A 17801-nucleotide genomic window follows, 5' to 3' on the forward strand; every position below is an offset into this window, starting at 1 on the left:
TCCTAACAAGTCTAAACATTTAGTCCATCTCTTTTCTAAACTTAGAATTCCCTTCGAAAAAAATTCTTGATCTTGACCCTCAAAAAACTCCCCAACAGCGGTTATCACGTCGCTATTGTTGTCAAATTTCTTGCCCCGGAGGTGTTCCTTGAGCCGAGGAAAGAGAAAGAAGTCACTGAGGGCTAGATCTGGCGAATAGGGGGGGGGGGGGTTCCACCAGTTCAAAGCCCGCTTCTTGAATGGTAGCCATGGCAACTGCAGCTTTGTGAGCCGGTGCGTTATCTTGGTGAAACAGCACTCCAGCCCGCAGTTTGCCGAGCCTTTTCTCCTTGATAGCCTCCCGCAATCTTCTTATTTGTTCTGCGTAGTAGGAGCCCGTAATAGTGTCTCCCTTCTCCAAATAGTCCACCATAATAATTCCTTCAGCGTCCCAAAAAACGGACGCCATAACCTTCCCTGCCGAGCTTGACACTTTGAATTTCTTCGGCGTCGGTTCGTCGGCTCGTTTCCATGTCATCGATTGTTGTTTAGTTTCGGGATCAAAGTGGTGGATCCAGGTCTCATCCATGGTCAAAAAACGTGACAAAAAAAATTCTCCTTGTCTGCTTGGAACTTTTCGAGATTTGCTATTGTAATGTCAACTCATTTCTTCTTTTGCTCGTCGGTTAACATTTTTGGCACCAAACGCGCGGAGACCTTTCTCATATGCAAATTCTTTTGCAAGGATTCTTTGAATACTGCCATATGAGATCCCTGTGACCTCAGCTACATGCCTGATAGTCACTCTTCGATCTGCCAACACAACAACTTTTTTCACGTTTTCTTCATTGAGGGACGTGGATGGGCGTCCTTCGCGATGTTCATCTTCCGTTGATGTTCTTCTCAGCTTAAATTCCTTGGCCCAGCGTGTAACTGTGGAATATGGAGGAGAAGAGTCCCCCAATGTTTCCACCAAGTCGCTGTGTATGTCTTTGGTGGACATTTTTTTCAAGCAGAGGTATTTGATGACAGCTCTGAGCTCGTTTTTTTCCATTTTGATGTTCACTCCTTGGCAGTTCATATTCAAATGAATGTAGCTCCCGGGAATCGTGGCCTATTTAAGTGATTTTTTTTTCCTGGACTAGTGGGTACCTAAGAGAGAAGAAAACATTTTATTTTAATTTCTGTGTGCAATAGATATAACCGATCATTACTTTTGGATCGCCCCTCGTATAATGAGTATGCATCCGCATACAACGCATGTCCCTGCATACCCAATGTTAAAGATAGGTATGCAGGGAAACATAGGACACATACAGAAGTAGGCGGAGTGTAGGCGGAGCTTCAGGGATGAAGAAAGGAGGAAGTAGGCAGACATCCGCAGCCTTCCTGAACGCAAATGTGAACCTAGACTTATTGAGAAATATGAACTCAAAATGGATTTAGCATTTAGGCTGTGTGCACACGATGCGTTTTTTTAAGCGTTTCCGCAGCGATTGAGCCGGCTCAGACGCTGCAGAAACGCTTAAAAGATGCATCAAATTAATTAGCATGCGTTTTTGGCTTTCTGTGCCAATGCATGCGTTTTTAACCGCTCAGGAATCGCTTAGGCTGGTTTCACATTCGCGCTTTTTAAGCGCACGCACGGCCGGGGGTAGCTCCGCCCCCGAGCCGGCTCTCTGCCCGGCGTGCCCGCCCCTTGCTTGTAGCTCCGCCTCCTATCTTTAGCATAGGGTGCGCAGATCGTGCGCAGGCCGTGCGCTAGTTGCACTTTGACCTGCGCTGCGCACTTTTGACGGTGCGCCGTGCGCGCCAAAATCAAACTTTAAGGATTTTGGCACGCACGGCGCACCGTCAAAAGTGCGCAGCGCAGGTCAAAGCGCAACTAGCGCACGGCCTGCGCATGATCTGCGCACCCTATGCTAAAGATAGGGTGCGCCGATCGCAGGCGCCGCTGTGCGCTAGGAGGCGGCGCTACAAGGAAGGGGCGGGCACGCCGGGCAGAGAGCCGGCTCAGGGGCGGAGCTACCCCTGGCCGTGCGTGCGCTTAAAAAGCGCGAATGTGAAACCAGCCTCAGCGGCTAAAAACGCAGCATGCTCATTAATTTCCGCATTGCTGAGCGTTTTTAGCCATCCCGAATGATCCCAGAAATCGTGTCAAAAAACGCGTCAAAAATCGCGCTGAAAAAGACGCGCGATTTCTGGGAAGGGGATCCTTTTCCTGAGCGTTTAAAAATGCTAGCGTGTGCAAATAGCCTTAGAGCTCCATACTTTTGCTAGATTGAACCCAAAAATTTGTTAAAAATCAAAAACATTTGGAGATTATGCTATAAACAGAGGAGAAAAATTCCTAGAACTTTTCTACCTATTCAATAAAGAAAAGTTGCAAATGTAAGAAACCCTAAGGCCACGTGCGCACGTTGCGTATTTGAATTTTTATCTCAGTGTTTGTAAGACAAAACCAGGAGAGGAGCAATCAGAGGAAAAGTATAATAGAAAAACATCACCACTTCTGTATTTATCACAAACTCTTGGTTTTAGCATTACAAATACTGATGTAAAAAACTCATAAAATACTCAACGTGTGCACATGGTCTTATTCATCCATCTCCAGGACAGGGGGAATGTCTGGATTATTTATTCATTGGAGCTAAAGGTGTGTGGGGTACTGCAGAAGAAAGGCTAGACCAAAGAAGCATTTTAAAATCAGGGAGAGCTTTAGACTCTATTGAAACATAACATGTCAATGAATACAAAGCATAAACTGAGCACAGTTGGTATAATTGATCTGCGTGATGATATTATGCTACCAAACCACCCAAGGGTGCCGTGGCAAGCAATGTAGACTAAAGAATTCTCATTTTACAGGATATTTACTTATTTTTTTACAGATAAGGAGCTCTGTATATAGTGTATCGTGTACAGGTAATACAGTGATCACCAGTAACATTGTACCCAGGAGCTCTGTATATAGTGTACAGGTAATACAGTGATCACCAGTAACATTGTACCCAGGAGCTCTGTATAAAGTGTATCGTGTACAGGTAATACAGTGATCACCAGTAACATTGTACCCAGGAGCTCTGTATACTGTCAGTGTGCAAGTAATACAGTGATTACCAATGACATTATACACAGGAGCTCTGTATATAGTGTCAGTATAACAGATAATACAGTGATCACAATGACATTATACACAGTAGCTCTGTATACAGTGTCAGTGTACAGGTAATAGTGATTACCAGTGACATACACAGGAGCTCTGTATATAGTGTACAGGTAATACAGTGACCACTAGTGACATTATACACAGGAGCTCTGTATACAGTGTCAGAGTACAAATAATACAGTGACCCTCAGTGACATTATACACAACAGGAGCTCTGCGTTCAGTGTCAGTGTTCAGATAATACAGCAATCACCAGTGACATACACACTAGCTCTGTATATAGTGTCAGTGTACAGGTAATACAGTGATCACCAGTGACATACACAGGAGCTCTGTATATAGTGGCGATGCGCAGGTAATACAGGCATTGCCAGTAACATTATACACAGGAGCTTCGTATATAGTGTACAGTGTCAGTGTACAGGTAACACACTGACTCACTAGTGATGTCTTTAGTTGAAGTTCTTCATGTTTGCTTTTTTCGTCAGTAAGCGCAGACCACCATCACTCATCTCTGCATAAAACATTTGTCTTGAGCACAGCTTCCAGAGCATATTCCCCACTTTTTCCCCCTTCTACACTACACAGCTGAATACAGACTTAGTTTTTATGCAACCCATCATTCCAAATATAAATAGTAATCCAACACTGAGTCCTATATTAAGTGTAAATAACCACTTTCTACACCTAATAAATATATAAACTAATTAGCACCTGGATAATGCCGCAAGGTGACACCGCTGGAAAACGCAGGCGCGATGTCAGACACTAGCAAGTGTGCCTGGAGCAATGGCGCGCTGGCGCTGTTACTGGCTCTATCTCAATCCCTCACACATTCGTAGTATCAAAGGAATGGGGTTCCAAATGAGTCATTCACCAGATCATGCATCCATCAACATACACACTGCAGCAAGTATGACTACTCAGGAACAGCCATGCGCGCTTTTTATAGCAAACGGGACCTTCCAAAGGCTTCCAGATCTGAGCTGAGCCAATGGAATCTGGAGCAGGACCTGAGCACCTGACTCCTGAACTCCAATGGGCGATTGTCCCATGAGCATGCTCAGAAGAAGGGACGAAGGACTTAGCCTCCGGAGAGAGTTGCTGTAAAGCAATCTCCTTTGCATTAGACAAAGAGCAGGAGACTGCAGCATGTGAGAGTCTAGATTCCTGCCTAGTAATGGCCGAAATCTGACTCCTAGCAAAGTCTTGTACTATATAAATATAGCTAAATTATTTCACATCCTTACAAAACCACATTTGGAAGAAACTGTCTCATAAACCATACTATGTGCTTGTGGATTTTTTTGCGAATTTTCAAATCAGAAACTGGCAATGAGCACACAAGGTTCTTTTCGCCTAGATAAATGATGAAAAATGTTTCAGAAAATGTTCAAATTAATGAATATATGCATTTTTATTGAAAAAAAATGACTTGCTTTGCACATGTTCATGTGTTGAAACGTCTTTTAAACACTTCATGTTTTTAAAAATACCAAGTGGTTAAAAGAAGTAACATGTCCATTCTCTGGTGTTTTCCGCTCGTAAGATGATCTGCACTTTACAATACACATCAGTGGGAAAACTCAAAAGACGATCTGATGTTTTTTTGGAGCATTTTGCCATAATTTTTGCTTAAAAAACGCTAGCTGCTTCTTTATTATTCGATGGAGTGAAAAAAAAAGGTGACCAGAAAACTTCAGTAAAAAAAGACCACAAAATCATGGGGGGGAACCCTAAACGCCTGTTGCTAAAACGCTAAGAAAAAAGCTCAGCAAATGACTGAAAAAGTTACACTAAAGAAAGCTTAAAAAAAAAAAAAAAAAAAAAAAAGCTCCAGAGTTTCCTGAAGCGTCTTCTACTTTTAAAACTCCTTATGTTTGCTTGAGTTTACAAGATGTAGTGTGCACATAGCCACTGGGTGAAAACCCCACATTTTGAAATTTGATGAATAATTTATCTATTCTGCAGCAAGACCTAATCAAAAACTGTGTACATACCCCAACAGAGATTCATATAATTACACTGCTCAAGAAAATAAAGGGAACACTGAAATACCACATCCTAGATATCTCTGAATGAAGTATTCCAGTTGCAAATTTTTATTCATTGCGTAGTGGAATATGTTCAGAACAATAAAACATAACAATTATCAATGTAAATCAAAATGAATTACCCATGGAGGTCTGGATTTGGAATGATACTCAAAATCAAAGTGGAAAATCAAATTAAAGGCTGATCCAAATTCAGTGGAAATACCTCATGACAAGGAAAAGATGCTCAGTATCGTGTGTGGCCTCCACGTGCCTGTATGACCTCCCTACTGTACAACGCCTGGGCATGCTCCTGATGAGTTGGCGGATGGTCTTCTGAGGGATCTCCTCCCAGACCAGGACTAAAGCATCTGTCAACTCCTGGACAGTGTGTGGTGCAACATGAAGTTGGTGGATGGAGCGAGGCATGATGTCCCAGATGTGCTCAATCAGATTCAGGTCTGGGGAACTGGCAGGCTAGTCCATAGCTTCAATGCCTTCATCTTGCAGGAACTGCTGACACACTCCAGCCACCTGAGGTCTGGCATTATCCTGCATTAGGAGGAACCCAGTGCCAACCGCACCAGCGTATGGTCTCACAAGGGGTCTGAGGATCTCATCTCGGTACCTAATGGCAGTCAGGCTACCTCTGGCGAGCACATGGAGAGCTGTGCGGCCCTCCAAAGAAATGCCACCCCACACTATTACTGACACACTGCCAAACCGGTCATGCTGAAGGATGTTGCAGGCAGCCGATCGCTCTCCACGGCGTCTCCAAACTGTCACGTCTGTCACATGTGCTCGGTGTGAACCTGCTTTCATCTGTGAAGAGTACAGGGAACCAGTGGCGAACTTGCCAATCCTGGTGTTCTGCGGCAAATGCCAAGTGCCTGCACGGTTTTGGGCTGTGAGCACAACCCCCATCTGAGGACGTCGGACACTCAGACCATCCTCATGGAGTCGATTTCTAACCATTTGTGAAAACATATGCACATTTGTTTCCTGCTGGAGGTCATTTTTCAGGGCTCTGGCAGTGCTCCTCCTGCTCCTCCTTGCGTAAAGGCGGAGGTAGCAGTCCTGCTGCTGGGTCGTTTCCCCTCCTACGTCTCCTGGTGTACTGGCCTTTCTCCTGGTAGCACCTCCAGCCTCTGGACACTACGCTGACAGACACAGCAAACCTTGCCACAGCTCGCATTGATGTGCCATCCTGGATGAGCTGCACTACCTGAGCAACTTGTGTGGGTTGTAGAGTCTGTCTCATGCTACCACGAGTGTGAAAGCACAGCCAACATTCAAAAGTGACCAAAACATCAGCCAGAAAGCATTGGTACTGAGATGTGGTCTGTGGTCCCCACCTGCAGAACCACTCCTTTATTGAGGGTGTCTTGATAATTGCCAATGATTTCCATCTGTTGTCTATTCCATTTGTACAAAAGAATGTGAAATTGATGGTCAATCGGTGTTGCTTCCTAAGTGGACAGTTTGATTTCACTGAAGTTTGATTTACTTGGAGTTATATTCTGTTGTTTAAGTGTTCCCTTAATTTTTTTGAGCAGTGTATATTCTAATCCAAAAGAGATTACCTCTAACATAGCCGAGTGAGTCACTCTATGGGTCTCATTAAACTTCAATGTGAATCAAACTGTAATTCTGTTTAGGTTCCAGCAGTAGAACAAAAGATCAGAATATGCTTCACTTGATCCTGTAAAATATAATTACTTTTATAGCATACATAATTGTTTTGGCTGTAGCCAAATTAACTAGCAAATGCAGCATCATTGAGGGTGGAAAGCTTCTTGTCATGCATTACTGTCATATGTAAACAATTATATTGTATGTGCTTATTAACATTTTCTTTATCTTTGTTGATCAATTTTGTGAGTATGCCTTGTGAATACAGTTGTGTGAAAGTGTTTGCCCCCTTAATGATTGCCTATTCTTTTGCATGTTTGTCGCTCTTAAATGTTTCATATCACCAAACAAATGTAAATACTAGACAAAGATAACACAAGAAAACACAAAATGCAGTTTTTCCATGAAGGTCTTTATTATTGAGGGAAAAAGAAATCCTAACCTATAGGGCCCAGTTTGATTGCCCCCTAAACCTAATAACTGGTTGGGCCACACTTGGCAGCAACAACTCCAATTAAGTGTTTGTGATAACTGGTAATTAGTCTTTCACAACACTCTAGAGAAATTTTGGTCCACTCATCTTTGCAGAATTGTTGTAATTTAGCCACATTGGAGGGTTTCCAAGCCTTTTTGAGGTCATGCCACAGCATCTCAATCCGATTAAAGTCAGTACTTTAACTAGGCCACTGCAAAGTATTAATTTTGTTTTTCTTAAGCCAAGATGTGGACTTGCTGGTGTGTTTTGAATAATTGTTTTGCTCCATAACCAAAGTGCGCTTCAGCTTGAGGTCACGAACAGATGGCTGGACATTCTCCTTCAGGACTTTTTGGTAGACAGCAGAATTCATGGTTCCATTTACCACAGAAAGTCTTCCAAGTCCTATAGCAGCAAAACAGCCCCAGACCACCACACTACCACCATCATATTTTACTCTTGGAATGATGTCCCTTTTCTGAAATGCAGTGTTATTTCTATGCCAGATGTAATGGGACATACACCTTCCAAAAATGTCAACCTGTGTCTCATCAGAGTGTTCTCCCAAAAGTCTTGGGGATCATCAAGATGTTTTCTGGCAAAACTGAGACGAGCCTTTATGTTCTTATTGCTCAGCAGGGGTTTTCGTCTTGGAACTCTGCCATGCAGGCCATTTTTTCCCAGTCTCTTTTTCTATGGTGGAGTCATGAACACTGACCTTAATTGGGGCAATTGAGGTCTACAGTTCTTTGGATGTTGTTTCGGGGACTTTTGTGACCTCTTGGGTAGCTGCACTTTGGGTAATTTTGTCGGCCGGTCACTCCTGGGAACGTTCAGCGATGTTTTTTGCAATTTGTGGATAATGGCTCTCAATGTAGTTCGCTGGAGTCCCTAAGCTTGGGAAATGGATTTATAACCTTTTCCAGACTGAAAGATCTCCATCACTTTGATTCTCTTTGTTCCAGAATTTCTTTGGATCGCAGCATGATATCTAACTTTTGAGGATCTTTTGGTCTAGTTCACTTTGTCAGGCAGGTCCTATATAAGCGAGTTCTTGATTTAGAACAGGTGTGGCAGTAATCAGGCCTGCACATGGCTAGGGATTTTGAACTGATGTGATAGACCACAGTTAATTTATGTTTTAAGGTGGGGGGAGGGGTTTCAGAATCACCTTTTCACAGGGCCCTGTAGATTTGGATTTCTTTTTCCCTTAATAATAAAAACCTTCATTTAAAAATGGCATTTTGTTTGTGTCATCTTTGTCTGAAACATTTAAAGGGAACCTGTCACCCGGAAAATGCAGTCCAATCTGCAGGCATCATGTTATGGAACAGGGAAGCTGAGCACATTGATGTATAGTTTTACAAGAAAATATTCAGTATAACCCATGATTTCATCATTTATACCTCTGCTCATTTTGTGATTTTTGGTCCAGTGGGTAGTTTTTTCAGTGCCTAACGAAGAAAGCGCTCAGTCACTAATAGGACCGCCCACTGGACCAAAAAAAATTTCAGAAAGAGCAAAGGTATAAATGATTTAAAAGCAGATTATACTGAATCTTTTCTCATAAAACTATACAGTATATCAATCTGCTCAGCTCCCCCTGCTCTGTAACATGCTGCCTGCAGATTTTACTGCATTTTCATGGTGACAGGTTCCCTTTAAGTTTTACAAATATGCAAAAGAATAGGAAATTGGAAAGGGGGCAAATACATTTTTCACACTAATATATATGTGTGTATGTTCCAGGGTTGCCAACTTGACTTTATATTTTTTTGAACAGCCTATGAAAAATCATTGTCAGACAATATTTTCTACAGACACATTGAAAAACCTTAATAATTAATTATGATTATAAGTGATATGTCTACAGACCATAATTCTGATATGAAGACATTATCTGCATAATTACAGTGAAAATCTGTATAAGTTCATTTTAATCAATAGATCTTGGACTAATTATAATTTCCTCAATTGGATGTGTTTAAATAAAATATTCCTGTGCTGCGATAATCTTATAAATGTGTCCCTGAGGTGTGCTGTGCAATGGCTGTGTGTGACCATACAGGGTGTTCTGCCATCTGAATATAGAGCAAATGTGTCTGTATTAGGGTGTGTGCACACGTTGCGGATTCTGCTGCGGAATTTTCAGCGCGGATTATCTGCGGATTTGCCTGCGGCTTGACACCTGTCATGGAAGTGACATGCTGCGGATTTAAAACCGCAGCAAATCCGCGCGGAAGATTCCGCACCGTGTGCACTGCGGTTTTCATTTTCCATTGCTTTTAATGGTTTAATAGACCAGATCCGCAGCAGAATCCGCAACGTGTGCACACACCCTTATGTGCTGGTCATCATCTAGTGGTGGCTGACTTTATAGCTGTGACTTAAATAGCTTTACAGCTTGTGTCTTTAACAGAAGTGTTGCACTATGGGACTGAAGCAATGTATTCTGGGATAAAGAAGATGCCATTTTCTTCTGTGTATTTCATAAGGACACACGTGTTTATTTGTCCTCCTGTAACTCTCCAACTTGAGTTTGTTATCCGGGTAAAGCATATCTGGTTTTGAACAGCTGACATGTGCCTGGAACAGCCCTGGATGGAATCGCAATCCACCCGCAGCTATTAACCTGTTAAATGCCGATGTCAAACTCTGACAGCACCATTTAACGCGTGCTTTCAGCCATCGGGCAGTAAATCCGCCCATCGGTGACCCTATATGGTTGTCACTGCTGGCTTGCTGTGAATACCGCCCAATGGTCGGCGCTCATAGCAAGTCAATGAGCAGATCACCTGCTACATACAGGTGATCTGCTCATCGACTGTATGTAGCAGAGCTCATCGTGTTATGGCAGCATCTAGTCCCCCATGGAGACTATTGAAGCATGCCAAAAGTAAAAAAATGTTTTAAAAAATATGTTTAACCCCTTAACGACCGCCAATACGCCTTTTAACGGCGGTAATTAAGGGTACTTAAACCACAGCGCCGTTAATTCACGGCGCTGTGATTTAAGTGAATAGCGCCCCCCAGTGTCGGATTTTCTCCGGGGTCTCGGCTGCCAGGGGTAGCCGAGACCCCAGAGAACATGAATCGGTCGGTTTTTACCGACCCCCGCTTTTGTGATCGCCATTATTAACCCTATAACGGCGACCGCAAAAAAAAAAAAGCCGCAATTTTACATTTAATTTCTCTTTCCTCTGATGTGATCGCACATCAGAGGATAGAGAAATAGGGTCCCCGGTCCCCTCCCGGTACCTCTCCCTTGTCCTCCTTCCCCTCCTGGTGGTCCCGCGCCCGCCGGCGTCATCCGATGGGCGCCGCCATCTTGAAAATGGCGGGCGCATGCGCAGTGCGCCCGCCGGGAATCTGCTGGCTCCGGCTGGCAGATTCCATTCATTATTTCGATCACTATGATAAACGATCATAGTGATCAAAATAATAAAAATAGTACATAACCCCCCCCCCTTTTATCACCCCCTTATTCTGGCACACATAATGAAATAAAAAAAATATTATTTTTTTCAGTTTTCCATAAGGGTTAGGCTAGGGTTAGGCTAGGGGTGTGTTGGGGTTAGGGTTGGAGCAAGAATTGAGGGGTTTCCACTATTTACCAACTTTGGGGGTCTAAAAATTGGGGTCTAAAAAAATCACTTTTGTGGAAATAAAAAAGACTATTTTCACGGCTCTGCGTTTATAAACTTCTGTGACGCGCTTGGGGGTTCAAAGTGCTCACCACACATCTAGACAAGTTCCTTAGGGGGTCTAATTTCCAAAATGGGGTCACTTGTGGGGGGTTTCCACTGTTTAGGCCCATCAGGGGCTCTGCAAATGCAACATGATGCCCGCAGACCATTCCATCAAAGTCTGCATTCCAAAATGGCACTCCTTCCCTTCCGAGCTCTCCCATGCGCCCAAACAGTGGTTCCCCCCCACATATGGGGTATCAGTGTACTCAGGACAAATTGCATAATAACTGTGGGGGTATGATTTCTCCTGTTACCCTTGTAAAAATAAAAATTTGGGCGCGAAAAGATCATTTTTGTGTAAAAAAATGGATTTCTTATTTTCACGGCTCTGCGTTTATAAACTTCTGTGAAGCACTTGAAGGTTCAAAGTGCTCACCACACATCTAGATAAGTTCCTTCATGGGTCTAGTTTCCAAAATGGAGTCACTTGTTGGGAGTTTCCACTGTTTAGGCCCATCAGGGGCTCTGCAAACGCAACATGATGCCCGCAGACCATTCCATCAAAGTCTGCATTCCAAAATGGCACTCCTTCCCTTCCAAGCTCTCCCATGCACCCAAACAGTGGTTCCTCCCCACATATGGGGTATCAGCGTACTCAGGACAAATCGCATAATAACTGTGGGGGTATGATTTCTCCTGTTACCCTTGTAAAAATAAAAATTTGGGGGTGAAAAGATCATTTTTGTGGAAAAAAAAAATGGATTTCTTATTTTCACGGCTCTACGTTATAAACTTCTGTGAAGCACTTGAAGGTTGAAAGTGCTCACCACACATCTAGATAAGTTCCTTAATGGGTCTAGTTTCCAAAATGGGGTCACTTGGAGTTTTCCACTGTTTAGGCACATTAAGGGCTCTCCGAACGCAACATGGCATCCGATCTTAATTCCAGCCAATTCTGCGTTGAAAAAAATCAAACGGTGCTCCATCCCTTGCGAGCTCTGCCGTGTGCTGAAAAAGGGGTTTACCCCCACATATGGGGTATCGGCGTATTCAGGAGAAATTGTACAACAAATTTTGTGGTTGATTTTCTCTTTTAACACTTGTGAAAATAAAAAAAATTGGTTCTGAAGTAATTTTTTTCCAAAAAAAAGTTAAATGTTAATTTTTTCCATCCACATTGCTTTCGTTCCTGTGAAGCACTTAAAGGGTTAATAAACTTCTTGAATGTGGTTTTGAGCACCTTGAGGGGTCTAGTTTTTAGAATGGTGCCACTTTTGGGTATTTTCTGTCATGTACACCCCTCAAAATGACTTTAAATATGATGTGGTCCCTAAAAAAAATGGCTTTGTAAATTTTGTTGTAAAAATGAGAAATCGCTGGTCAACTTTTAACCCTTAGAACTTCCTAACAAAAAAAAATTTTGCATCCAAAATTGTGCTGATGTAAAGTAGACATGTGGGAAATGTTATTTATTAAGAAATTTATGTGACACATCTCTCTGATTTAAGGGCATAAAAATTTAAAGTTTTAAAATAGCAAAATTTTAAAATTTTTTGCCATATTTCTGTTTTTTTCATAAATAAACAAGACTTATCGAAGAAATTTTACCACTAACATGAAGTACAATATGTCACGAAAAAACAAACTCAGAATCAGCAGGATCCATTAAAGCGTTCCAAAGTTATAACCTCATAAAGGGACAGTGGTCAGAATTGTAAAAATTGGCCTGGTCATTAAGCTGCAAACTGGCTCTGTCGCTAAGGGGTTAAATCACCCACTTTTGCCCCATTCAAAATAAAAAAAAAAAAAAAAAAAAAACACATTTGGTATCGCCACGTTCACCTGATCTATAAAAAAAAAAAAAAAAAGTATTGACATGATCGCTAAACGGCGTAGCGAGAAAAAAGTAAAAATGCGAGTAATTTTTTTTTTTTTGGTCGCCGCGACATTGCATTTAAATGCAATAACAGGCAATCAAAAGATTATATCTGCACCACAATAGTATCAATAAAAACTTCACCTTGGCACACAAAAAATAAGCCCTCACCCAACCAAGATCACAAAAAAATGGAGACTCTACGGGTCTTGGAAAATTTTTTTTTTTTTAAACAAACTTTGGATTTTTTTTCACCACTTAAATAAAAAAGAACCTAGACATGTTTGGTGTCGATGAACTCGTAATGACCTGGAGAATCATAATGGCAGGTCAGATTTAGCATTTAGTGTACCTAGGAAAAAGCCAAACAAAAAAACAAGTGTGGGATTGCACTTTTTTGCAATTTCACAGCACTTGGAATTTTTTTTTTCCCTATTTTTGAGTACACGATATGGTAAAATCAATAGTGACATTCAAAAGTACTACTCGTCCCGCAAAAAACATGTCCTCTCATGGCCATATTGACAGAAATATAAAAAGTTAAGGCTCCGGGAAAAAGGGGAGCGAAAAACAAACACAAAAACTGCTTTTGTCATAAAGGGGTTGAGAATCCAACATGTCTGATTTCCAACAGGGGAATAAGGCACAGAGAAGTCTGGCAGCAAGTTCTCAGAGAACACAAGGGTGCTTGGCAGATCCGAATCTGCCTATGTTTGGGGGAATTTGTGAATGATAACTCAGCTGAACAATCAATTGGCCAATAGCTACCTAGTGTGTATGGGGAGCTTTACAAGAAGGAACCTTGCCAAGAGAGATAGATGTCTTGATAATATAAATTAAATATGTGGCATGTAGGAATGCAATTATTAATTTATTTCTGTATCAGGAAGGAACAAGGTCTGTCCAGGTTTTCCTGTTGGAAGTTATTCCAACCTGAGGAATCAAGGTGTTAAAAGCAAAGTCCAAAGATCACAATGGGCACAGGAGAAGGTATTACACCATGTAAAGGTGGCAGATATCTGTTTTTGATTGCTCAGGTACTGATAGGAAAGACTATAATTAGTAACTGAAGTTATGCTTTATATCTCAGCAACAGTGATGTAATCTCATTAGAATGTGGTATGAAGTAGTAATCTACTTGATATATTTAAAACATTTTTTGGAGCCATATTGCAAGTAACATAAAAGACAGTCCATTGGTTAAGCTTCACATTTCTTACAAATATTCCTGAATTTATTTGTGCTAGTGTAGTAGTGTAAGCTGAAATTTCAGGGTCTCTGACTGCAGGTGAGTCTGAGAAGCAGAGACCGTGCGTGGACGGAGATACCTGGCCTGACCGCTTGGTCTACTCACCTGAAGTAACTTTCTCAGGATTATATTAGCCCATATCAGGAGACTCAATGGACACAAACTGTTTCATGGATTTGTAAAATCAGCCTTAAGGGTGTGTTCACATGTAGTATTCGCAGGATGCAGTGACAAGACGGGAGCCGGAGTGAGCTTAAATGCAACTTTTATATAGGGGCTATTTGAGTAACTAGCAAGCTGACAGCAGTTATCCTCGCAGGGATCCAAACAATAATACACAGGTAACACGATATTAACTACCCGGTCAGAACCAGTAACTCTAAGGCCATGGTATGGTCCAAGAACTATGATTAATCAACTACGACGTGTCACTTATCCTTCTCTGACGTCCAGCAGAGTGGTTGTAGATGTCTATTCGGCGTCTCAGCCGCTGGGCTGAAGAGTTCCTCAGCGTTGGGCCTCCTGGCGGTGGCAGGATGGCGGTGGCTGGGGGCCTGGACGTATAGGCCGCAGCCTGGAGTCGGGCAGCGGCGGCCGCGGGTGGCAACGGGCAAGCCGCAGCCGCGGACTGGAGACGGGCAGTGGAGGCCACAACCGCGGGTATAAGTGCCAGGAGCAGGAGCGCGGTCGTCGTCCCTCTGCTCCCTGATCATGGTGAGTCCCCCTCCAATCTCTCTGGTTGATGCTCACTCCTTCTGCCGCCACCTAGACTTCCTGCTCTGTCGAGTGCCCCTTGCTGGCGTTCTGAGTTCCTTTTATACCTGCTCCACCCCCCCACTCCTAGAACTGTCCCTGGTCCGTCCTCTAATTTTGTCCCCCCGGAAACAGTTCCCCTAGGAACCTTGGTGACAGTCTCCTTGGTTCCAGCCCGGTAACACAGTGGAAACTCTCCCCCCTACACACACGTTGCGGATTCTGCTGCGGTCCAGTACCATGCTAATCAATGCAAACAAAAAACACTGTGCATATGCTGCGGATTTTTCAGCGCAGATTTGCTGCGGATTTGAATCCACAGCATGTCAATTCTTTGTGCGGATCCGCAGCGTTTTGACATCTGCTCCATTATAGAAATCCACAGGTGTAAAAACGCAGAGGAAATCCGTACAAAATCTGCAGAAAACCCGTAGGAGATCTGCACTAAATCCACAGGTAAAACACAGGTCATTTTACCTGCGGATTCAGCCAAATCCGCGCTGAAAAATCTGCAGCAGAATCCGCAACGTGTGCACATAAGGCTCATTCAGACAAGTCTATTATTCGTATGTGTATACCATGGACTGCCTGATTGCACAAGGACACATTATAGCCATTGTACCAGTGCACTGGGCCAATTTAATTTCAGCATTCGATTTTCCGGTTCGAATTAATGTCCACATTAGTGTGTGTAAGGCCTCATTCACATATGTGTTAATTTTATTTACTGTACTCGCGTATATGGCGCCATTAATTCCACAGCGCTTTACATCTTCACGATCCCCATCTGCTACGACATACGATGCAACATTTTTTGTGGCAAATGTATTGTTTTCTTCTGTACAAAATATTGGGAACGCTGTTAGGGTTGACATGAGCGATGAGTCTTCTGAGAGAAACAGAATAATTGTGGTAATGACATTTGGCTCAAACTCTGATCCGGGTTTGATCAGTGTCAGTTTACTGTGATCTGATTCACATGAGAGAATAGTAGCACATGTGAGGAGAAGATGGAGAATGTAATTTCTCCATTTTTTCCATTGTCTATGTCCGCGTAAATTGGACTGCACTCGGATGACATCCGAGTGCAGTCCAATGTTTTACATGCACCAATATAGACTTAAGTGGATGTGCGCTATCCAATTTGCGGAGCAACTCATAGCACGCTTCAATTTTGTTTCACATGTTGAATCGGCATGAGAAAAAAGCACTGATCAGTACTTACCCGCAGTATAAGAATGGGCCGAATGCCATCCATTAGAACATCGAATAGCTTTTATCCAGGTTATACGCTCGTGATAGCGAGCCCCTAGGGAAACGCTGCCCTATGTATTTTTATATTGTGGTTTATGGTGATAAGCCAAGAACAAATTGTGGTGATGAACATGACTTTTTGACTTATTCATCCACAAACAATCTAAGAAAATATTCTTTACATCTTTACAAAGGGGATACATACTATGAAGGCTGCTTTTACAACTGCAATATGATGCCTGAATACTAGAAAACATGGGGGGGGATGAACAAAAGGTTCATTTAGAGATTAGCTTTAAACGAATAGCAAGCAATTACTCCTCTTCATTGTGTTTTAGTGTGTGCCGATATAAAAAAACACTACCAAAAGAGAGCCCAATTTTAATATTTGTTGAGTTTCCTATCACCTTTTAGGTTTCATTCAGAAGTGATTTTCTTATGCACTAAAAACAAATTTATTTTCATCAGAGTTCCTATCAAACAAACATGAAAATTGGTACAACGCAACTATGTATGTAAGGGGCTCATACTCATTTGCGAGAAAAACGGACGAGTGCAATCCGATAAAAAAAATCGGATTGCACTCTGACCAATGTTATTAAATGGGTGACATCTCATCTGCGATTTTTTTTTTTTTTCTCAGCTGAAATCGGACTGAGAAAAAAAATTGCAGCATGCTGAGTATCTCGGATAAGACTCGCCTATGCAAGTCAATGCGTGCGAGAAATAAAATCGCACAGCACTCTCGCACCATGCGAGTGCTGTCCAATTTGTACACTCCGGTGTCCTTTGAAAAGCCAGCAATTCATGTGCTGCATACAGGAAAATCACATTGACAGGTTAGACTACAATAGATAGAATATATATGTCAGTGATATATAATGATTTACAGTATATTACATAGAAGAAAAGCCGATAATTCAGCAGCCGCAGTAGTGTAAAAATCACAGCAGGAGCCGTCAGGATAGAAGAGATGAATTACATACAGTAAATACAAAAAGAATGGGTAGATATATAGATGTCAGTGACAAATACAATTAGTGCAGTGTGTGTGCAAATTACTGGACATGTATTTAATTAATAAAAGATTATTTTTTGGAAAAAAAATGGCGTGGGCTCCCACGCAATTTTCGTAACCAGCAGAGGGAAAGACGACGACTGTGCGTAGATATTTATAGCCTGGGAAGGGGTTAATACCCATGGAACTTCCCAGGGTATTAATATCAGCTCACAGCTGTATACTTAGCCTTTACTGGCTAAAAAATGACGTGGGGTCCCCCTATAATTAATAACCAGCAAAGGTTATGCAGACAGCTGTGAGCTGATATTAATAGCCTGGGAAGCTCCATGGGTATTACCCCCTTCCCAGGCTATAAACATCTGCCCCCAGTCATTGGCTTTCCCTCTGCTAGTTGCAAAAATTGCACGGGAGCCCACGCCATTTTTTCCTCCAAAAATTCTTCTGTTAATTAAATACATGTCCAGTAAGGTGCACACACACTGTATTAATTGTATTTGTCACTGACATCTATATTTCTACCCATTTTATTTGTTTTTACTGTATGTAATCCATCTCTTCTATCCTGTCGGCTCCTGCTGTGATTTTACAGAACTTGGCAGATGAATTACCGGCCTTTCTTCTATCCATCTCTCTATGCAATATAAATACATACTGTATATGTGTGTGTCACT

General features: G+C 42.3%; 1 protein-coding gene across 2 annotated transcripts in view; it reads left to right on the forward strand.

The window, feature by feature from the left end:
• Positions 1–17801, forward strand: part of LOC141087774 (uncharacterized) — a 124085-nt gene that overhangs the window by 21295 nt on the left and 84989 nt on the right. Inside the window, exon 1 of one of the 2 annotated variants that reach the window (XM_073573603.1) lies at positions 14150–14443. The exons of the other annotated variant lie outside the window; for it this stretch is intronic. The gene's annotated coding sequence lies outside the window, so the exon portion shown is untranslated. Of the gene's footprint in view, positions 1–14149; positions 14444–17801 lie in introns of those variants that run through there. 2 annotated transcript variants of the gene reach the window in all.

The sequence above is a fragment of the Dendrobates tinctorius genome, unplaced genomic scaffold, assembly GCF_039654945.1.
Source record: "Dendrobates tinctorius isolate UK_male_01 unplaced genomic scaffold, ASM3965494v1 ptg000007l, whole genome shotgun sequence".
In the NCBI taxonomy this organism is placed as follows: Eukaryota; Metazoa; Chordata; class Amphibia; order Anura; family Dendrobatidae; genus Dendrobates; species Dendrobates tinctorius.